The following is an 11,261-nucleotide window of genomic DNA, read 5'->3' as shown; positions in this document are numbered from 1 at the left end:
TCGCAGCTAAAACCACCCCAAATAGATGTGGTTAGTCTTGTTACTTATCTGCTATATACGATCAGTTAGAATGGAAAATAATAATAAAAAAAAAAGAACATTTGCCTAATCAGAGCGATTTTTCTTCTGAAGTGTTTTGCTGGCATCATTCTGGACAACCATTCTGACATAAGGCGAGTCTTTCGATTGACCTCAGATGTTTTTGTCTGTTTGGTGTATTGTTTTAACAGATACATCTAGGCACACTTCGGGATTAGAACTGCCTAAGTATCAAAGCCTTTTGAACCCTTGTTTTCTCTCGCTTGCCTTTTCTTTTACAAGGAGCCTGTTCACATGCTAATCGTCAATCTCTGGCACAACACCCTTGAAAACTTGTTATTTATTAATTAGGATGAAGTGTTGCAGGGATGTTTGTTATTTGATATTTGTATGTTATATCTACAGAATATTTGTATGCTATTCTTAGTTTGCGAAATGAAGTCTAACTCGGACAAATTGGAACGAGCCATAACTGAAAGAACCATAAAAGTACTTTTTGCGTTACTATTGCAAAAGCAGATTTTCTGGTCCTGAAGAGGCAAAATTCATGTTCCATTTCCAGTATTTCCCAGCAGTCAAGAATTTGCGAGAAGTTCCTTTTATACCCAAAGGGAGCAAACGAGTTCATAAGGCGAAACGAGTGTCTTAGTCTTCGATAATGCTACTATGTTGTTGCTGGATGGACAGAGTTAGATGTCGGTGCGAGTACAGTAATCAATACGCTCAAATGGCAACGGAAAGGAACGGCCGGCAGCCGGATAGTTTTTCGGAGGGGGATGATACGTTATATAACAAAATTTGTTCCGGAAGAGAAAATATTAAAAGGTACTACTGACAAAATGTGGCCCAGGTCAATACTGGAAAAAATAGACTATTAAAGGCTGTGTTTTCACTAGTGTGTAATATTTACTAGCTGAAAATTCTTTCTAGCGTGAAATTTGCTTTCACTGTGAAATTGAACCTGGAATATAGTCCGCTTCTCCCCTCAAGATAGCCGTTGCAGGTTTCAAAACTGGTCGGGGACGAACCGTGTTGAACGATTTCTCTTGAATTCATTCTCGCTATATTTATGCAGAAGAGACGAAGTTACTGTCAGGGAATGCACCTTAGGTCTGTTCAGAAAAGGAGGAGGCGATGAAATGTTGCTGATCATGTTGCCGACGGGCAAACACAATTTATTGCCATATTTTTAAAGCGTGAGAACACACCAGCTTATCCCATCGGTTGCTGGTTGAGGAACTGGGAAATGTAACAAAAAAAGGAATTGTATTTTGAAATAAGTGGAGAGCCGGATCGTTAGCTTGTTTGCATGGCTCTTTGATTGACAGATTTTGACAGGTAACTGTCACTATGCGCAACGCGTTTGGGTTCGCTATTCAGCAGGACCAAATTATCATTTCATGAGGTAGTATGCGTGAATTTCCGGTTATAAAGGTAACATTTTTTTTTCTGGAGAAAACAGCTTGCATTTTTCACTCGTTAAACATAAGACAATGTGTCTTGACCGTATTCTTCGACTCTTGTTTCGGCTTTTTGTGGTCAAAGTTGTCCCAGGAGTGCCCCCCTTCCCCCGGGGTTTCACCCTGTCCAAGTGATAGTGTTCGTAACCAGCAAGACAACGATGTATTTCAAAAGGTGACGCAGCTCAAACAAGCAGTTGCTAATTTTATTTCATTTATAATAAAAAATTACTGTCACGGCCTTAAGTTAATTTTCAAGAACATTTTGTTTATCAATTAAAATAAAAAAATATTAAATTTATGCCTTAAAACTGAAAAGCGTTACTAGACACTTACATTTCAAACACAGCTCATTAATAATGAGAAATTAATCTGTTATCATAGAATTTTATTTGCAGTACGGAATCCTTGCTCGTTTCCTGTTTGAAGAGCTCCATCCAACACGGTTACCTTAACCTTGCAGAAGTTAGAGGGTTTTTTGTATTTTTGGACATTAACAGTATTATCTATTTGGTAATGACAGTTTTCTTAATTTTACAACTGTTTGTGAAACGCCCTATTCAAATACTTTACTGGGGTCTCAAGGTTGGAGTGGAAAAAACACTTTTGCTGAAATTGACTTTACGGGTTTAGCAAAGCTTTTGCGGTGATTGCCAGTTATGGCTTTTGCTGTGAACAGTTGTCTTTTATCCTGTAAAGCTTTCGCAGCAATTGCTTCCCGGTTATGTAAGATGTGTGGAGTTGGACTTAAAAAAGGACTTTTGCTGAAATTGTCTTTACAGGTTTAGCAAAGCTTTTGCGGTGATTGCCAGTTATGGCTTTTGCTGTGAACAGTTGTCTTTTATCCTGTAAAGCCTTCGCAGCGATTGCTTCCCGGTTATGTAAGATTTAAGTGGTGGAGTTGGACTTACAAAAAGGACTTTTGCTGAAATTGTCTTTACAGGTTTAGCAAAGCTTTTGCGGTGATTGCCAGGTATGGCTTTTGCTGTGAACAGTTGTCTTTTATCCTGTTAAGCTTTCGCAGCGATTGCTTCCCGGTTATGTAAGATTTAAGTGAAGGAGTTGGACTTACAAAAAGGACTTTTGCTGAAATTGTCTTTACAGGTTTAGCAAAGCTTTTGCGGTGATTGCCAGTTATGGCTTTTGCTGTGAACAGTTGTCTTTTATCCTGTAAAGCTTTCGCAGCGATTGCTTCCCGGTTATGTAAGATTTAAGTGGTGGAGTTGAACTTACAAAAGGGACCTTTGCTGAAATTGTCTTTACAGGTTTAGCAAAGCTTTTGCGGTGATTGTCAGTTATGGCTTTTGCTGTGAACAGTTGTCTTTTATCCTGTAAAGCTTTCGCAGCGATTGCTTCCCGGTTATGTAAGATTTAAGTGGTGGAGTTGGACTTACAAAAGGGACCTTTGCTGAAATTTAGCAAAGCTTTTGCGGTGATTGCCAGTTATGGCTTTTGCTGTGAACAGTTGTCTTTTATCCTGTAAAGCTTTCGCAGCGATTGCTTCCCGGTTATGTAAGATTTAAGTGGTGGAGTTGGACTTACAAAAGGGACCTTTGCTGAAATTGTCTTTACAGGTTTAGCAAAGCTTTTGCGGTGATTGCCAGGTATGGCTTTTGCTGTGAACAGTTGTCTTTTATCCTGTAAAGCTTTCGCAGCGATTGCTTCCCGGTTATGTAAGATTTAAGTGGTGGAGTTGGACTTACAAAAAGGACTTTTGCTGAAATTGTCTTTACAGGTTTAGCAAAGCTTTTGCGGTGATTGCCAGTTATGGCTTTTGCTGTGAACAGTTGTCTTTTATCCTGTAAAGCTTTCGCAGCGATTGCTTCCCGGTTATGTAAGATTTAAGTGAAGGAGTTGGACTTACAAAAAGGACTTTTGCTGAAATTGTCTTTACAGGTTTAGCAAAGCTTTTGCGGTGATTGCCAGTTATGGCTTTTGCTGTGAACAGTTGTCTTTTATCCTGTAAAGCCTTCGCAGCGATTGCTTCCCGGTTATGTAAGATTTAAGTGGTGGAGTTGGACTTACAAAAGGGACCTTTGCTGAAATTGTCTTTACAGGTTTAGCAAAGCTTTTGCGGTGATTGCCAGGTATGGCTTTTGCTGTGAACAGTTGTCTTTTATCCTGTAAAGCTTTCGCAGCGATTGCTTCCCGGTTATGTAAGATTTAAGTGGTGGAGTTGGACTTACAAAAAGGACTTTTGCTGAAATTGTCTTTACAGGTTTAGCAAAGCTTTTGCGGTGATTGCCAGTTATGGCTTTTGCTGTGAACAGTTGTCTTTTATCCTGTAAAGCTTTCGCAGCGATTGCTTCCCGGTTATGTAAGATTTAAGTGGTGGAGTTGGACTTAAAAATGGACTATTGCTGAAATTGTCTTTACAGGTTTAGCAAAGCTTTTGTGGTGATTGCCAGGTATGGCTTTTGCTGTGAACAGTTGTCTTTTATCCTGTAAAGCTTTCGCAGCGATTGCCCTTCGGTTATGTAAGATTTAAGTGTGGGGTTGGACATAAAAAAAGGAGTTTTTGTCTTTACAGGTTTAGCAAAGCTTTTGCGGTAATTGCTGTGAACAGTTCTCTTTTATCTTTTGAAGCCTTTGCAGCAATTGTGACTTTTGAGCGATTACGGCCTAGAGTTTGGCTGCATAGATAGTAAATCCGCGTTGGCGAGTAATAATTATGCAGTTATAATAATGTAGTAATCTATGGTTGTATTTTTAGATATGAAAAGCCATAACAAAGGCTACATGGATCCTCATCTGAATATGAAGAGGAGTCGGTATGCAGAAAAGGAAAGTGACAGGTATCCCGGCGATTGACCGTAAAGTTCTTTTTTCTATATGGTGTGCTTTCCCGGGAAATGATATCTACAGCACACCATATTGAAATATTTTTCATCGTCAAGGATTCGTAGACCATGATCATGACTTCCCGGCATTTGCTTTCTGCTGCACCGCATAACTATTCTTCATCATTATCTGTAAACTGTGCTTTCCTAACATGTTATATCTTCAGCACCGCATAATTGTTTCTGGTCGCTAGGAAAGACTCTGCCTTCTCGCAATTAGGTTCCGTCTGCATCGCAGAACTGTTATTCACCGTCGAGGATAGACTGTGCCCTCTTGTCATTTCATTTGGTCAGCATTGCAAAACTGTTCATTATCGTCAATGATAGCCTTCCCGGCATTTGATTTTTTCTGCACCGCGTAATTGGTTTTCATCATTGAGTAAAGACTGTACCTTTTCCCTATTTGATTTCTTCTGCACCGAATATTGGTTTTTCATCACTCAAGTGTAAACTGTGATTTCCCACGATTTCTTATGCACCGCATTATTCTTCATCTTCAAGGAAAGACTGCGACATCTGTGACATTCTTGGCATTTGAGTCCGTAAGCACCGCATAGTTGTTCTTAGTTCATCATGAACGATAGCCTGTGTCTTTCTGGCATTTGTTTCCATCTGTATCACTTATGGTTCTTCATCATGAAGGATAGACGTTCCGTGCTTTTTCGGTATATGATTTCCTATACACCAAATTTTATTTATATATCATAATTAATAGACTTTGCGTTCTTGGCGTGGAGTTTCTACAGCTACTGGGAGGGCGTGTCTTCGAGGTATCTGATTGGCGCTGGATAGACAATGCTTTTGTTCTATTTCATTTCGGCTTAAATAATATCATTGTTTTGGATACTGGAATGCGCCTTGCGGTCACTTGATTTTGTCCGTACTGGATAGTGAGTTGTGCACAATGTTCATCGAAATTTTCGTTGCTTTCTAATGATAGCAGAACGCGTAATTTTAGATAAAGTTCAGAATTATGAGCTTTTGGAGGGGAAGTGGGGCAGAAGAAGAGTAAGTACGCGTTAAACGTTTGGCGAATGTGCTCTCCAGACATTCTCTTGATGAACCCAATCTCGTTACCAGTGTTTGGAACCCTGGAAACGTGGTTGTTTGTGGGTCCTGGTGTCAGTCTTAAGTTTGCGTTCAAATCAAGTAAACCAACTCTAAATTTATTTTTTCCGATCTCACAACTTTGCTCTCATTTGGATTGAAGTAAAGACGATTTATATTTTCCACAGACCAGTAAGAGAGTAGAAATGTTATTTTTATCCCGCGTTAATGTACACCGAAGTCATAAGCAAAGAAAATGGCTCAAACACCACCAAGCTTTCGTTGAGTTATTTTTTTTGTATCACCTGGATAAAATGGCTCAATTTACTTTCCTGGCTGGCTAAATGTTTGTTATTTTTTTGGCTGGCAAAAAAGGGGAGAAAGAGACATTCCTGGCTGGGGAAATGCCTTTTTGGTAAATATCCTGGCTGGGAAAAGCTCTTAAAGTAAAGATCCTGGCTGGAAATTGTATTTTAAATTCTAGCTCTAGCTGGCTTTGGGGAGCGGATATAATTTTGCCACAGAAGTTAATAATCAACCAAAAAACAATTAGTGACTGTTGAAATATTACTGGAGGCTGCGCGACTCGGGCAATTTCAGCAACTTCTGAAAACACGCGTGATATTAATCCTTAATTTTACTCGGCCCCATGCGATTACCTATAGATCGTTTTCACGTGACGTCATCATTTTCTAAAATCCAAAACTAGAAAGCCACGAAAGTTTTTATCCTCATCAGGCATAAGAGGCGGTAAATTTGTATCCATTTGCAATTTTAAAGCTCAATAGCGTGCTTCGTTTGGAAACCAGAGCATTTTGAATTTCTGAGTTATAGCGGTGCGTGACACGAGGCGACGATCGAGTTTATTGAGAAATATATATTTATCTCATGGCTTTGAGCCCTTTTAGAATTTAAAGCATTAGGAAAAGTGCTTAGGTAAATAGCTGTCTGTTCAGTACAGATGATCACTCTCCTAGATAGCCAAAGTAAGTAACAGATGTTGACACTATTTTCCGGCCGCCATATTGGTGCACCACAGATGTGCACCAACATGGCGTTTTCATACTGAGCTCTGTAAATTTCTGCGAAACATTTCGACGAATATCTGAAGTTTGGGGAAACGCACAGGCCTAAAACTTGGAGAAGTGTCTTCTTCATTTATCTTCTACAACATAACGAATTCTTGACTTTTTCCACTGGATGGTTTTCGATTTATTTTTTCGTTGCGTGACAGTGAAAACGATCTATACTAATATCATGGGTAACAAATTACTCCTTAATTTAGGCGCGAAATTTCAGCGTTAATTTATAATTTTACATGTGAAATTACAAAATTGCCATGATAACATCTCTTGTATCTCGATCAGAGCCAAGATGGCGTCTAGATTTAAGACAGTGACCATTGAAGAAGTTACGAAATTAAAAAAAGCGGCAGAAAATTTAAATACGTGAAAGAGCAAAATTAACTGGGTGAGAGTTTTTGAGAAGTGGTGAGACGAAAATAGCCTTGAGAAAAACCTGGAGATGATTCTTCCCGAGCAGTTGGATAAAGTACTCGAGCGATTTTACAATTACGGTTGTGAGCGTAATTTGTCACCCACGACATTAAAAGGTAATCAAATGGTTTTCTCGTGAAATTAGGAAATAATTTCACTTGCGTTTTGTCAAAATTCTGATAATTTCCCACCGCTGATGGCTCGGGAAATTATCAGAATTTTGACGAAACGCGCTTGAAATTATTTCCTAATTTCACTCGTCGCCATTTGATTACACATACTTATTATATACTCAACAAAATATCTTGTTTCTGATTGGCCAATGGCGAATGCATAAATAGGTTATAGAGTGCAATCCAGGTTATAGAGTGCAATACGGAAGTTGCTATGGAAACACCAGGGAAGCGCCAAATTTGAACACCAAAGTGAAAAAAAAAAGGCTGACAGTCGGTTTGCTTTGTCAAACCAAAACATCGTTGAGCAACTTAAAGAAAATGCGAAAAACAAAAACAAGTTGAAAGCTACACAGACCTGGTTGAATGTCTGGCAAACATAGGCAACTGAAAGAAAACTAAACCCAAAACTGGAAGAATACGAGCACGAACAAAGTAGCGCGTTTGAGTAATTCTGTTGAGAATATACAGGGCTTGAAATTAACTTTTTTGCTCAGGTGCCAGCTGGCGACTAATGGGGAAAATTTGGTCCCCAGATCCTAAATTTTGGTCGCCAACTTTGCATGCAAGGAAAGTCATAATTATTAAGTAGCACAGAAAAAAAAAAAAACAAACAGCGCCGTCAATTTTGCAGGTGTTCCCTTTCTAACAAAGGGGACAAGTTCTCCAACCCACTTTACGTTAAGGGTACAGGTTGCTTTTTGAAGGTTCCATGCAAATTTCAAACTCATTGTGCTATGTCTAGCTTCATTATCAATATGTTATCAATATCCAGCTAGTTCCGAGGAAGTCCTTCGGTAATATGGCTAAATCTACGTTTTCAGCATTCACAACTGACGATGTACCTGCTCGTGCATTTCGTGATTTATGGTCACTTGTGATGTTTTGAAAGTTCTCAAATTGCAGTCGCCTACGCCTCGTGCAATTTTGAGAACTTTCAAAAGGTCAGTCGTGCCCATAAATCACGAAATGCACTCGCGTTCATACGATTTCCTATACTTATTACATCCAATCTGTCGAATTTGAGGGTTCGAAATACGTACTGACCTCCACTCATCTGGAAAAATGGAATATAAAGTGCATTAAGGATGACTAGTCTTAACCTCCTCTGCTTTCCCACAGGAAATTGAAGACTTTAATAATTATGGGAAGAGTTTTAAAGGAGGGGGGGGGGGGGGGGTGAATCCCATGTAAAAAAGACGGGGGTGCTTGTCGGAAATTTTTTTCACCCCTTAGAGGTACCAAATTATGGGTTTTAATTAGACAAAACTAAAAATTAGTTAATTGTCAAATGTCTCCTGTCATAATTTTTCGGTTCAATACCCTAAACGGTACCGCTAAAGCTCCCGCTGTGGACCTTTTAAGGCTGAACATCCTAAGATGAACCAAAACCGCTTTTTTAACCCCTAAAATGTATGATGAGCACCCCCGTCCAGCTTTTCATTACTGTTGACAACGAAATTCTTCTGGAAGTAAATTCATACAGTCTTTCTGCTCTGTTCGGGGTACATCACTTGGTTTACCTTGAGTATCCAAAAAAGCTAACATGTCTTAAAGCAATATTGTTTCTTGAAGAGTATGTAGTTTGCATAAACATATTTTGCATGTTGCATTTTACAGTTCAACGTGCCTTACCGTGGCCACCCAACTAACTTTAAGGGCAATCCTAAAACCCGGAATCCGGAATCACAGTACAATACAGAGAGTATAAACTATCCTTAACATTCATAAAAGCTAACCTTAGGCCTAATTAGACCTAAAAACGTTTGTTTAGGACTAATTAGGCCTAAGGTTAGCTTTTATGAATGTTTAGGATAGTTTTACTCTCTGTATTGTACTGTGATTCCGGATTCCGGAATCCTGGTTTTAGGGTTGCCCAAACTTTAACATTTGACAACTACGTGTGAGCACGTCAACTCAACAACCCATGCAACGGTGTTCAACTTACAACCGTGCGAACTTTGCAAGGAGGCATCACTGCCAATCAAATTCGCTCACTCTGATTGGCGGATAATATGTAAAAAACTTTGTTAGGTGGCCACGGTAAGGCGGGTCGCCCTGTAATTACAAAAATTGTTTCTGTGGATGTAACACTTTTTATTTATTTAATTTCACTCACTTTAAAGGAGCACTGTCATGCTAAATTTGCTGTTTTCAGGTCAAAACGGGATAAAAATCTAAATTAGTACTTAAGTTCAGCCACACGTACAACATTCCTGACAACCCACTGACAATGTATGAAGTATATTTATTGCACAAAGAGCTATTCGTATTTAATTTTTGGCAACTTTCTGCGGACACCATCTCCAAACTTGATAAAACTGGCCAGTTTCTTGTTCTTGTTATTATGGCTTGTGTGAATTGCCTTGTGTATGTTTTTGCATTTTCTAAATTTGGAAAGTATGACAAATTTTCATGGAAGAATAATATTGAAAAAATCAACATGGTTATCCAACTAGATGTATACATCTTTATTTAAGAATTCTCATGATTTGGTGGAGAACAGTCATTATCTGTTTGTGCAATGAAAAGCAGCAAAATGATACTTCCCTTAAGACCTCTACTTTTACCCAAAGAACTCATTCTCTTTTGAGAAGAATCATAAACCTTCTCTGGTGACGAAGAATCTAACTTGAGAATTAAAGATCCTTCAAAGGCGACATAGTTTTTCTGATAGGAAGAATGATTTATTGGTTTGGAGAGAATCTGGTTTCAGAGTCTGGTGTTTTGCTCTCCTTCATCTTTCACGATACTGTGCAAAACAAAGACAGTCTTTTAACTTTTAACTTCAGTGCATTCATCAGCGACACAATGAATCTGCTTTACACCTCCACACTACACAAATTTTAATCGAAAATCCAAGGCAACACTTGACAAGACAGCCCGTTGGTAACACATTCAGGACATAGATATATATGTTATCGCTTCAATCACAGTTCTATGTTGGGATATTCTAATTTTGCTAAAGAAATTGCATGCCATGGTGAAATAAATCCCCCACTCTCTTAGCTCTTCGCCATTCGACTCGCCATTCTCGTTCCCAGAGATGCGTTCCTCCTGGCCAGGGCCACGGATTGATTCGTGGCGCTGGCTTGGCGCCGGCCGAGAGGATCGTGCGATCTGGGAACGAGAATGCATTCTGGCTGGATGGTAGTCTGGATATTAGTCTGGATGGTCGTCAGGGCCCGGTTGTTGGAAAGCCGATTAACTTAATCCAGGATTAGCGTAAATCTTGTTTCATGTTTTCAACTTTTTGGTGAAAGTTTCTTTTGCTTATTTCTGTTTTTCAAGATTGACTTCTTCTAATGTAAAGTTTTGGCGAATATCAGCGTTGAACAGCATTTAGGAGTAGAGAAACTAGATGCTTCTGTGAAGCATATACTGGGTTGCCTGTGGTACGTGCTACAGAAAATCAGAAGGCACTGAATTGTGTGATATTGAAATACAGCATTCCAGTCTCTGAAGAATAACAAATAAAAGAGAAGCGAGAAACATTGGCTTCTGGGCTGACATGTTGATAATTTTCAAGTTCCCTCGCAACTTCTTTTCACCACAAGTGTGCCCTCTGAGCATCTGAAAGCTTTGTAATACTAAACTTTACTGAAGTCAAGCCCTGTTTCGCGGGGTTAGTGTTAGGATGGGAGACCAAAACAATAAACCTCTCCTAAAAAACGGAAACATCTGACCGAAAATACTATTAACGCTAACAAATGCGAACTCAGCAAGGTACAGATTCTGTTAGCTTGCTTTATGCAAAACAAATATTGATGAAAAAGCAAATAACTATTGATACACAGTTTTCAGAAAGAGCAGAAGGAAGTTTCCCGGACGGTCGATCGAGAATAAAATATTTACGACATGAAAACAACATTAATTTTGAACCGTGAATATAGAATATAAAAAGTTACGATCAGCGACAAACATTTTGGGAGATTTTTGCTACGTTCAAGTAAATTGCAAAATCGAAAGTGACATGGCCGGAATTAAACGGGGGCCGTGATTAAGTTACCGCGGCATGTTTACTCGCCAAACAGTGAAGCATCTGTGTCAAATGATGGCAAGATACCGGGTTTTTGTAAGTTTCTTTTTCTGTCAAGTGTTATAAAGTTTGACAATGAAATGAGCGAAGTCAAAACAAAGATCACAATCGCCCAACTCTTGCTTATGCAAAGTCAAAATTTACTCTCCAAGACGCGTACGACGTTA

This window comes from Montipora foliosa, chromosome 1 (assembly GCF_036669935.1).
Source record: "Montipora foliosa isolate CH-2021 chromosome 1, ASM3666993v2, whole genome shotgun sequence".
NCBI classification, from domain to species: Eukaryota; Metazoa; Cnidaria; class Anthozoa; order Scleractinia; family Acroporidae; genus Montipora; species Montipora foliosa.
Note: the sequence above shows the minus strand (reverse complement) of the source record.